Below are 11737 nucleotides of genomic sequence, written 5' to 3' on the forward strand. Positions count from 1 at the left end.
TATGTCTGTGAATTTGCCAGTCCCGGTACCTGCATACATGCAATCAGATAGTAGGTCCTCTTTAGTGACTGGCCTCGTTCGCTTGGAATGTTTTCAAGGTTCATCCACATTGTGGCTTGTATAATATTTCATTTATTTTTATGACCAAGTAATATTCCAATGAATGGGTACACCACATTTTCCGTTTTTATATGCTGATAACACACTTTTTGGCTATTATGAATAATGCTGTTTAAACATTTGTGGACCCATTTTTCAATTCTTTTGGCTATGCATCTAGGAATAGAACTGCTGGTCATATGGTTACTCTGTGTTTAACTTTTTGAGGAACTGCCAGACTTTTTCAAACTGGTTGCAACTTTTTATATTCCTACAGCAATGCAGGAGGGTTCCAATTTCTCTCCATTTTCTGAACACTTTTTATTATTATTTTTTATTCTAGCCATCCTAGTGGTGTGAAGTGGTGTCTCGTTGTGGCTTTGATTTGCATTTTTCTAGTTAATAATGATATGAAACATCTTTCCATGTGCTGGCTCATCCTTTGCATATTCTTCCTGGAGAAGTGTATGTCTTCCATTCCCTTGCCTATTCTTCTGTCCTTTTGGTATTAAGGAGTAGGAGTTCTTTATATTTCTGGGTACTGGACTCACATCAGATATATGACTTATAAAATCTTCCCTTCTGTGTGTTTTCATTTTCTTGATAATTTGAAGCATAAAAGTTTTTATTTTGACAATGTCCAATGTACTTATTTTTTACCCTTTGGTTGCTGTGCTTTTGGTATCATATCCAAGTACCCACTGCCTAGTCCCAGCTCATGAAGATTTACACCTATATTTCCTTCCTTTCCAGTACAACAGTGTTTCATTAGTGTAGCTTTGTAGTAAGTTTTAAAATGGGGAAGTATGAGTCCTCCAACATTACTTTTCTTTTTCAATATTATTCTGGCTGTTTGGGGTTGCTTGCATATGCCAAATTGGCATTTCCATTTCTTGAAAGAAAGAAAAAGAAAGAAAGAAAGAAAAAAAGAAAGAAAGAAAGAAAGAAAGAAAGAAAGAAAGAAAGAAAGAAAGAAAGAAAGAAAACAAGCAAGCTGGGATTTTAATAGTGATTTCTTCGAATCTGTATATAAATTGGGGGGATAATGCTATCTTAATGATATTAAATCCTCTTATCCATGTACATGGGATGGCTTTCCATTTATTTAGGTCATCGCTAATTTCCTTCAATGATGTTTTGTGGGTTTTAGTGTACATTAGATTTGCTTTTGCATGTGATTCACAAAAGGCAAAGATTATCATAGGCATAGACCTTTTGGATCTAACTTTTAAAAACACTGTATTCTGAAATATACATACTGAAAATTACCTAAAATACAAGGTACAATCTAATATTATACAACAAATACTCACCCAGAGCAAAAAATATATTTCCAGCACACCAGAAACCTCCCCAAACCTTTCTTCCGCTTCAGTCACTTCCTTTCTTTTTACAAAACCATTCATGCATGCATCCCTAAACAAAATGGTATAGTTCGCCTGTCTTGAACTTCACATCAACGGAATCACACTCTACTTTCCTTTTGTGTCTTCTGCTTTTTGCTCAACATCATTTTTGTGAGATTTACCCACGTTCTCACACAAAGCTGCAGCAGTTCATTCATTTTGATCACCATATGGTATTCTGTTGTATGGCTAATATATGTATCCATTCTACATTTTGGAATGTAGACCAATGCTTTTGGACACGGGTTGTTTCCAGGTTTGGGCTATTACTAGCAATGCTGGAATGAGCATATATTCTTCTTTAATCAGAAAAGAATTTACTAAAAACAATTCTCAGAGCTTGAGCAAGCATATTCATGGACTTTGCTCTGCAGAGCAGAAGAGCAGCTGCTTTCCTTCTGAGTCACTTCAGAAGCCCCTGACCTCCTCCTGAGAGGACCCCAGATAATGAACAGACCGCAGCAGCAGAGAGTGCTGTCAATGAAGCTTCTCAGCTTTTTACGGATATGAATAGTTTTAGGCTTGGATTGTGCAATCAGCCCTGGGCTTTGGCACGTGGCTGGGCAAGAGCCTGGAATAGACTGCCCCCTCTCCCATCAAGATCAGAGTCATTTAATCCTTTGCATGTTTGAGGGAGGATGAGGGACAGGAGAGGTCTGGCAAGAGGCTGTGTCACAGACCAGGCCTGACTATATGTTTCTTGCTTTATTGAAATGAAAGCCCTTTGCCCACCTTCCCAGGTGAGTGGTTGGCTATTTTACAGGCAAGTCTGGTCAGGAGATCACTTGGTTTTCCTTGCACTGGGAAAGAATATTCAAAGAACCAGACTTCTCACTGTAGGTATGGCAGGGGCGGGGGGGGGGGGGGGGCGGTTGGTGCGAGGAAGAGACATGCAATGATATACCTTCAAATCACTTCAAATGAAGCTTGTAGCTAATTTTCCACAGCCTGAGCTCCCCAATGTTGCCCCGAGGGTCTAGGAAGTGAGACTCATGACTGCCAGGTTGCTGGGTGATTTTAAGCTACTTAGTATGGTCTCCACCAAAGGGAGCCACTGACTCCAGGCTCCCCACCTCTCCATAGAGCTCCTGGGCTCTGCTTCTCCTATCCCAGGGGCTGCTGGCCCCACAAGGAAGACTGACCCAGAGAACAGCGGACCCAGAAAAACCTCAGGCTCCAGGCTGTCCCCAACGGTTCCCATCCCACAGGGAATGCAATCCCTATGAGCCACATTTTCCACTTCTGGGCTCCCAGCCCTCCCTCCCTCCGTCCCCCTTGGGGAATTGGTAAGATACGCAGATGGAGTCTTCCTTTGACCCCAAGTCATCTCTCTAGAATTTGCGCCAAGCGAGCTGGCAGTTGTCTGTTGCTCCATGTCCAAGGCCCTGGCACATCATGACTGCCGTCCCTGCACTGCAATTGCCTGACTGCAGAATGAGGGGCCCAGATGTGGAGTAGCCCCATAATCATGGCCAGTGGCTCCAGAGGCAGATCGGCTTTGGTTGACTTTTCTTCCCTTCTCCCCCCCAGTCACTGGCACAAGATCCTCCTCCTCGGACAACAGCAAAAGGGGTGACAACTTGTCTCAAAGTCAGAGGAGCCCTAAACAATTTTCAGAGTGTAACACCAACCTAAGTAACTAGCCATGTATGTGATTTTAAAGATTTATTATTTATTTTTAGAGAAATAGAGAGAGAGGAAGAGGTGCGGGGGGGGGGGGGAGAGATAGTTTTCAAGCCAACCCCCCACTGAAGTCAGAGCCCCACACGTGAACTTGATCCTAGGACCCTGAGATCATGACCTGAGCCAAAACCCAGAGTTGGATGCTTAACCAACTGAGCCACCCAGGAGCCCCTTCATGTACATGATTTTAAAAACTAGAACAGAAGGGGGACTTTTCCTTACGTTGTTGATAGAAATGCGGGCTGGTCACCTTTCTCATTTCCCCGTTTGGAGGAGAATATGGCCCATCTTGCCCCTACCTTCCCCGGTGCCACAATGAGCAATGCTGTGGAAGAGGAACTCGGCCCATAGGGGCCCCCTCTCTGTATTCCCCCACCTCCACCCACCCCCCCAAGGAGGTTATGCAACCCCTGGCATGCTCATGAGGCCGTTGGGCCACACAGCTGAAAGGCCAGGACCAGCCTGACCAGCCGCGTTTCTGGAGTCGGGGGGCCTCTTCCCTCTTTAAGGGGCACCATCTTGTGGGGCTATGTTCCCACAGAGGCCCTCAGGTCTCAGTGGGATGTATTTAAACTCTCTCCCGACACCTTGAGCCTCCCCACTCCGCACCTCCCAAACTCTGAAAGCTGCTGTCCCTGGTGTGCCGTGCACCCAGCCCTCCCACCTCCCACCCTGGTGTGCTGTGCACCCAGCCCTCTCACCTGTGCACCCAGGCCTTGGTTTTGAGGAGCCCCCAGACTGCAGTTCTTAGACACCCAGATCTGTTAAAAAGCTAAGCCACTGGAAGAAAAGGCTATCTTTCTCTGTACCTCTGCTTGGTGACTCATTTTGCAGGTAGAACTGCCTTGAGGTACACTGCTGGCCCCAGGAGAGGGGTCCTGTGGTACAGTGACAACCCAAGTTCTAATCTTGTTCCTGTCCTAACCTCAGCTGTAGGCAGGATTCTAAAAACCAACCCCATCCCCCCAAGATTCCTGTCCTCTGGTATTAACCAAACACTAAATGCTGCTGGGAGGCTAATTTTGAAGACGTAATTGAAGCCTGTTATGCACTGGATGTTTGTCCTCTCCGCCCCTCAAGCCCATGTGAAGTCCTAACCCTCAGTATGATGGTATTAGGAGCCAGGGGTCTTTGGGAAGTGATTCGGTTTAGATGAAGTCACAAGGGTGGGGCCCCATGATGGGATTAGTGGCCTTAGAAGAGACCCCAGATGGCTTGCTGCTTCTCTCTTGGCCATGGAAGGATACGGCAAAAGCCATCCATCTATGTGTAAGGCAGGAAATGGGCTCTCTCCAGGAACCAAACCTGCCAGCACCTGGGTCTGGGACTTCCAGCCTCCAGAACCACAAGAAAGCAAGGTCTATCCATTTAAGCCACCCAGTCTGTGGCCCGTGCTGACAGGTCAGGTCCTGTGTCAATGGGCCTCCAGAGGCTAGGATTTATTCAGGTTGGCCTGGCCCAGTCCTGGGCAGAGAGGAAACCCTTCAAAAGAAGCAGGTTTTTTTGGCTAGTAGCAAAAGAGGAAATCAGGGAAATGTCAAGAGTGAGGGCGATCCCTAGGAGGGGGCTCTGACGTGAGGATCCCACCGCTGCCCTCTGCAATGTCGCCAGTGGGCCCATGAATGTGGGAAGGCTGCTGGGAAATGAGGGTGGCCTGAAAACCACAGCCACCTGCACGCGGAGGCTGAGGACACAGCCGGCCAGCACAGGGTGTGCAACACCCAGAGCAAGAGATCCAGCTGAGTCACAATCGACTTCTGACCTACAGACACTGTGAGATAATAACCTGGTGTTGATTTAGGAGCCACCAAGTTTGTGTCACTGGTGACACAGGGGTAGCAAACAGATACACTGCATGACCTAAAAGGGGCCACTTAACTTTGCCAAGATTAGCTAGGGGCACCAACTTGAACAAGTGATTTGTTTCTTAGACTCAGCTTCTTCATCTCTAAAATGGAGCCAACAGCAGCTATTTCTTTGGCAATGTGGTAGTAGCTGGGCACATGGCCACCCAGCCAGAGCCTGCTTTTCCCCAGAGCCCCTGGCAGCTACGTGTGCTCATATGACTTGGCCTCACCTGAAAGGTGGATGGCGACACTGGGCTACTTCTAGGTGTGGGCCCTCAAACACAGCACATGGCCTTCCACTCTTGCCCCTTCCTTTCATCGGAATGCTGAGGTCCTGAGGCAGCCACACAGTGTGGACATGCAGACCAGGAGCACGATCTGCAGGATACTGCAGAAGGAAGATGGAAAGAACCCAGATCTCTGAACCCAGGTGGGTGTTAGGGTGCCCGCTAACTGGGCCCGCTCCCCTTTACCAGCGTGCGCGGGAGGAAGAAACATCTATTTCCTTGGAGCCACTGGATATGGGGGGGGGGGGCTCCTTATTACAGCACCCTGGTCTCTGCCTTAACCAATATGAACCCCCAATACAGGGTGCCTGACTGGCTCAGTGGGCAAAGTGTGAGACTCTTGATCTCCAGGCTTTGAGTTTGAGCCCTGTGTGGGGTGTACAGATTGCTTAAACATAAAATCTTTAGGGGATCCCTGGGTGGCGCAGCGGTTTGGCGCCTGCCTTTGGCCCAGGGCACGATCCTGGAGGCCCGGGATCGAATCCCACGTCAGGCTCCTGGTGCATGGAGCCTGCATGGAGCCTACTTCTCCTTCTGCCTATGTCTCTGCCTCTCTCTCTCTCTCTCTGTGACTATCATAAATAAATAAAAATTAAAAAAAAAGAAAAAAAAAACATAAAATCTTTAAAAACAAAAACAAAAAAACAGCCAATACAGGGAAGATGGGTCTGAGGGTTAGCCCAGGGTTTTGTTTTGTAAAGTGGAGACATTATACATACGCCAAGTAATTTATTAGTGCTTATAAGGAAGCAGTGTTTGAAGAATATTGTAGAATTTCAGTGAATCAAAGGGTTCTACTAAGTTATTCATTCCATACTTATCTATTGAGCTGCTGCTAATTATCTGAAGTTATGACACAGAATACCACCAAATCTCTCACCTTCTGGTCAAGAGAGATGGTAAACAATCAACAAACACACAATGTGTCTGATGGTGGTCAGTGTAGGGGAGAAGAGTAAAGCCAGGTAATAGGGCCAGGGGGTGCTGGGTGGGGTGGGTGAAGGGGGTGCTTCATACAGGTGTCCAGAGAAGGTGACTCCAGTGGGATGGTGTCTGACAAGATCCTGATGTTGAGTGAGTGAGAACTGGGTCACTCAGGGAAAGAATGTCCTGGGCAGAGAGGAAAGAGCACACACAAAGGCCCTGAGGAGGAGCCCGCTTCTTTGTTCAGGGAACAGCAGGTGCCACTGTGGCTGGAGTGGTGGCAGAGAGGGGCAAGGGGAGCATGCAAAGCCTCTGGTCAATGTGAGAGCTTTAGCTTCTACACACTGGGCGACATGGGAGCCACTGGAGGGCTGAGCAGAGGTGTGCCTCAAGCTACTTGTAAAAAATAAAGCCTGGCTTAGAGGCCCCTGCATCATCCAGGCAAGGGATGGTGGAGGTTGAGGTCATGGATACATTCTGGACGCAGAGATGAGAGGATTTACTGGAGGCTCAGATGTGAATGTGAGCCAATGAGGAGTCAAGAAACAGTCTAAACTTCTAAGATTAAAGGACAGAGTTGCTCTTCACTGGAGGGAACAGGTTTCTGGGGAGGCAAGAGCAGGAGCTCGGTTCTGAACACATTATGTTACCTCTGGACAGCCCAAGTGGTGGAGCAGTCAGAGTTCCAGGGGAGGACCTATCTAGAGACAAAAATGGGAAGCAGTCAGCATAAAGGTAGCACTTAGGTCACAAGACCTGAGAGCTCCCAGGGACCAAGTATGGAGGATGACTGAAGAGGGAGCCAGGGCCACTGTGTGACTGGGAAAGCATGGGGGAGGGGGTGGGTCACATGGTGTAACCAGAAAGATATCTTTAAGCAGTGATTTTTTTTTAATTGTGGTGAAATACAAAAAAAAAAAAAAAAAAAAAAAATTGTGGTGAAATACATATCACATAAAACACTGCCATTTTAACTATTTTTAAGTACACAAACCAGTGGCATCAATGACAGTCACAAGATTATGTAAGCATTGCCACTATTTCTAAAACTTTATTATCACCCCAAACAGAAACTCTGTACTCCTTAAGCTGTAACCCCACCGCCTTTTCTCCCCAGCTCTAGCAACCACTAACCTACTTTTTGTTTCCATGGGTTTGCCTTTTCTGGATGTTTCATACCAACCAAATCAGATGACAGGTAGCCCTTCTGTGTACGGCTTCTTTCACTTGCTATGATGTCTTCAAGGTCAACCCAAGTTGTAGCCCGTGCATTTCCTTTTATGGCCAAATAATAGTCCACTGTATGACTGTTTTGCTTCTCTATTCATCTGGTGATAGACACCTCAGTTGTTTCCACCTTTTCACCATTGTGAACAGTGCTTCTGTGAACAAGCCGTGACTCTGAAGGGACTCTTGATGAGTTCGGGAAGGAGATAAAACACATGAGCACCCCTCCTTCCCAGAAGCCCCTCAGAATCTTCCAGAGGACAGATTTCTTTTGCTGTATAAAAAGGGAATGGAGCATCTGGGTGGCTCAGTCAGTTAAGCGCTTGCCTTTGGTTCAGGTCATGATCCCGGGGTCCTGGGATTGAGCCCCACATAGGGCTCCCTTCTCCATGGGGGGTCTGCTTCTCCCTCTCCTTCTGCCTGCTGCCCCCCCTGCTTGTGCTTGCTCTCCCTCTCAAATAAATAAATAAAATCTTTTAAAAAATAAATAAAAAATAAAAAGGGACCCTGGGCTTCACTAGTTTGAAAACGTGGCTTTAAGGCAAACGGGATTAAGAGAAAATGTTTGCTACGAAGAATTACATAACAATTTTCAGGAAACATTGTTATATTACATGTAAGATAGTCAATAGGAAGATGGCACCTATGTGTATTTATCACCTGTCTCTCCATAGATTGCACACTTGCTAAGGGCAGAGACCCGGTCTGCGTCGTGCAGGGTGTCTGCACACAGTGGGTCCTCCGTCAGTGTTTGCAGGATGAGTGATAAGAATATGCAGCAGCCACATGACGGTCACTTGGGCCACGTTGAGGTAGGCGCAGCGGGGCCCTGCCTGCCTCCTAAAGCAGGGTCCTTACCCTTACTAGGTCAGTAACCTTGAGGATGACTGGGTACTTCTGCTCTCACCAACTTCCCACAGGAATGTAGCATTCCCTGACAAATACAGGTAACAAGTCCTAGGAGTTTTTCACAGCACCTGTGATTCTGTCCGCAACACAAACTGCGGACATTTTCATACCACGGATGCAGATTTCTCTAAAGGCCATTAATGCTCATCACTCTTTTTAAATTATAGTCATCATTAGCACAGCTTCTGCTGGATCTTATTTAATATGCTGATAAGGGGCACATATCTACGCTACAACAAATGTGGCTTTATCAACTAGTTGGATAATTACATTGCATTATGATTGTTCTGCTTTGTAATCCCAAGTATTTTATTTTTCGCCTTTATCTTTTGGGTCCACAGGCATCACTAGGTGGGCACAGGGGTCCGTGGTATATAACAAAGGCTAGGAACCTGCTGTGAGGGCTTGCCTGGCTTCCTCCTCTGGGGTCCTCCTGGGACACACCCCGTCCTGGACGCGGACTGCAGGTCCTGACCCGGCTGTGTGTGTGTCGTGCCGCCTCTCGCCACCAGGGGGCGCCGCTCCCCCCCAGGTCAAGGGGAGCCCAGGAGCAGGTTCAAAGCTTCCTCCTTCCCATCTTCGTCCTAACCGGGGCTGGCAGCAGAAGCTCCTGGGAGTTTCCCCCCCTCCTTCTCTCTCTTTTTAAGATTTTAAGTAATCTCTACACCCAACGGGGGACTCGAACTCACAAGCTTGTAATCAAGTCAAAATCAAAATCAGTCACATGCTCTACCAACTAAGCCACCAGACACCCCCTCCCTTTAAAAAAAAAAAAATTTAATTACAGAAAATTTCAAACAAGTACAAAAGTAAAAGAAGCTCCAGAAAGCCATGAACCAGCTTCAATAATTATCACCTCACGTGGGGAGCTTCCTACGTGTACAGATGCCCAGGCCTAGCCCCAGATGGAGGCATCAGACTTAGGGCCCCTGAAGCTCATAGGCCATTTGAAGCAGTTATAAGCCCGGCCCTGCCTCCTAGGACACCCCAAGTGACCAAGTGTGGGTCTCCAGACCACACTTCCTGTCCTCCGACCTCAGCCTCCGACCCCCACCTTTGACCCCACCCTCAGGCCTGAAGGTCTTTTCCCGGATCTGACCAGAATCCTGCTCACACTCATTTCCTCTCGCTCAGGCCCCACAGGACTTGGGAACAGCTGGCTCCCATCCTCTGTACCGTCACTCTTCCTGTGTCTATCTGGAAGCCAGTATTAAGTAACCCACGCCTCACACCCTTGAGCAACCACCCACAGCCACATTCTGCTGGCCACTGAGTCTCATGTCGCTTCTTCCTGCATTGGAGAACAGACCCTGGAGTCGACAATTCTCACCTTCTCAGACTGGGAAGATATTGTTGAGCTATTAAAACAAGATTCTGAAGTGCCTGGAATAATCTTAGAGACAGGTTGAACTATGTCCAACCACCACCCAGCACCCCCGCCCCCAACCCCGCCATTCATTTGTTGAAATTCTAAGCCCTGGAACCTCAGGATTTGACTTTATTTGGAGACAGAGTCTTTAAAGAGGTGATTAAGTTAGAATGAGCTCATTAGGGTGGTCCTAATTCAACATGACTGGGCCCTTTCCAAAGGGGAAATTTGAACACAGTGGATACAAAGGGGAGACCCTGTGAAGGCGGAGGGGAGGACGCAGCCTACAAGGCCAGGAGGCTGGCCTCAGGAGGACCCAACCCTGCTGACACCTTGACCTTGGACTTCCAGCCTCCAGAACTGAGAGAAAACAAATTTTTGTTGGTTAAGCTAACCTACTCTGTGGTTCTTTGCTAGGACAGCCCCAGCAAATTAACAGAATAATCCCCAAATAGATACAATTCACCAAACCAAAATTCCTCTCCAAATTCTGATGAATCAGTTTCTGATTACCACCTGAGGCAACCCCATGCATAGGACCTGAGTTCCCTATTTGTGTGTATCCTCCGGGGGCGGCTGGAGGGAAGATTCTGGTCCCACTCAGCTCCACTCACCCTGACCCTCTGGATGAGTCAGTTATGTCTTTTGCTGGAGCGCCTGCTCTGTGCCAGGAACTCCGGGGAAGTGGGCCCCAAGGCCGGATCCCATCTCAGGTTATGAGTTTGATGTGGCACAAGAGTCCTCTGGACCTGCAGCCTGATGGCCTGTGGCAGGCTGATAGAAACAGCGACATAATTCATGGGCAAAATGAAAATGTGGGACCTTTGTCCAAAAATTACAAATTTCAAGTCCAAAGACAGGCCCAGCTGAGCACAGAGGTGACAAGTCCATGAAGCCAACCCTGCTACTGGGGAACAGCAAAGGGAGTCTTGGCAAAGCCAAGTGTCCAGGGCACAGGGCTGTCACCATCCCTGACTTATCATGTGGGCGCCCTCAGATCCAGTATGTGTGCATGTGTGCGTACATGAGAGACAGACGGAGAAGTGGCCCCTCTTTGTCCCAATCTACTGTCAGATACAAAAATGCCAGAGTATATCCTATATATCTGTTCTAAAGACTGCAGAAGTAAATTGCCAAAAAGACATTGGTTTCCTACAAAGACTGGAATGGACGCAAAGCCTGCTTATTTGTTTCATTACTTATCATTCAGGAAGTTCTGCAGGTGAACTGTATCTGAGAAGCACCATTTTTCTGGTTTCTGTTTTGGCAAAACAAAAAGCACAGCTAGATACCAAAAGAGGTTACTTGCAAATAATTTTACCTGAACTCAATAGGCCAGTTAGATCACAACCCAAGAGTGTGGTTCTTAAAATTAAAATTGCAAAGCTCAAGATCCTGAATCAATTGGTGGTTGGGAGAAGGCAAGCATTCTTCATTTCTGCCTAAAACTGGGAAAAATAAAAAGACTTCTGCTCAGAAGCCATCCCAAATGCTGCCTTGGTCAAAACTCCCGTGAGGGATCTGAGTGTTGGTCTGTCACTGCAGCCGGCATTCCGGGCATTCCATCGGCCCCACTTCAGCCCACGCCCGGCTCCACGGGTCTGGGGAGCGCAGGGGAATTTGTGGCCAAGTGGGCACGGGTGTGGCCAGTCCAATGTGCGTTACAAAGGGGCCCTCTCTGAGGCAAGCTCTCTGAGCTCTGAGGAGAAACAGAACAATTCCCACAGGAATCCGATTTGCTCAAGAGAGCCTGGCTGCCCACTCTGCTCTCCAGCATGAAGACAAGGAGGACTGGCTTGGACCAGAAATGCATCAGGGCCAAGCTTAGACTCAGAATACCTTTCTAATGGGTCTTCCGTCTTACATAAAGTGGTCTAAATGGAAGCAGGCCCATTTGTCCCTCAGCGCTAGGAAGCACAGAGGTCGACAAGACAGAACCAAAAGATGGGGTCCAAGCAGGTGGGCATGAGCAGGGAAGGTGCCGCA

Source organism: Canis lupus, chromosome 5, assembly GCF_003254725.2.
Source record: "Canis lupus dingo isolate Sandy chromosome 5, ASM325472v2, whole genome shotgun sequence".
Lineage (NCBI taxonomy): Eukaryota > Metazoa > Chordata > Mammalia > Carnivora > Canidae > Canis > Canis lupus.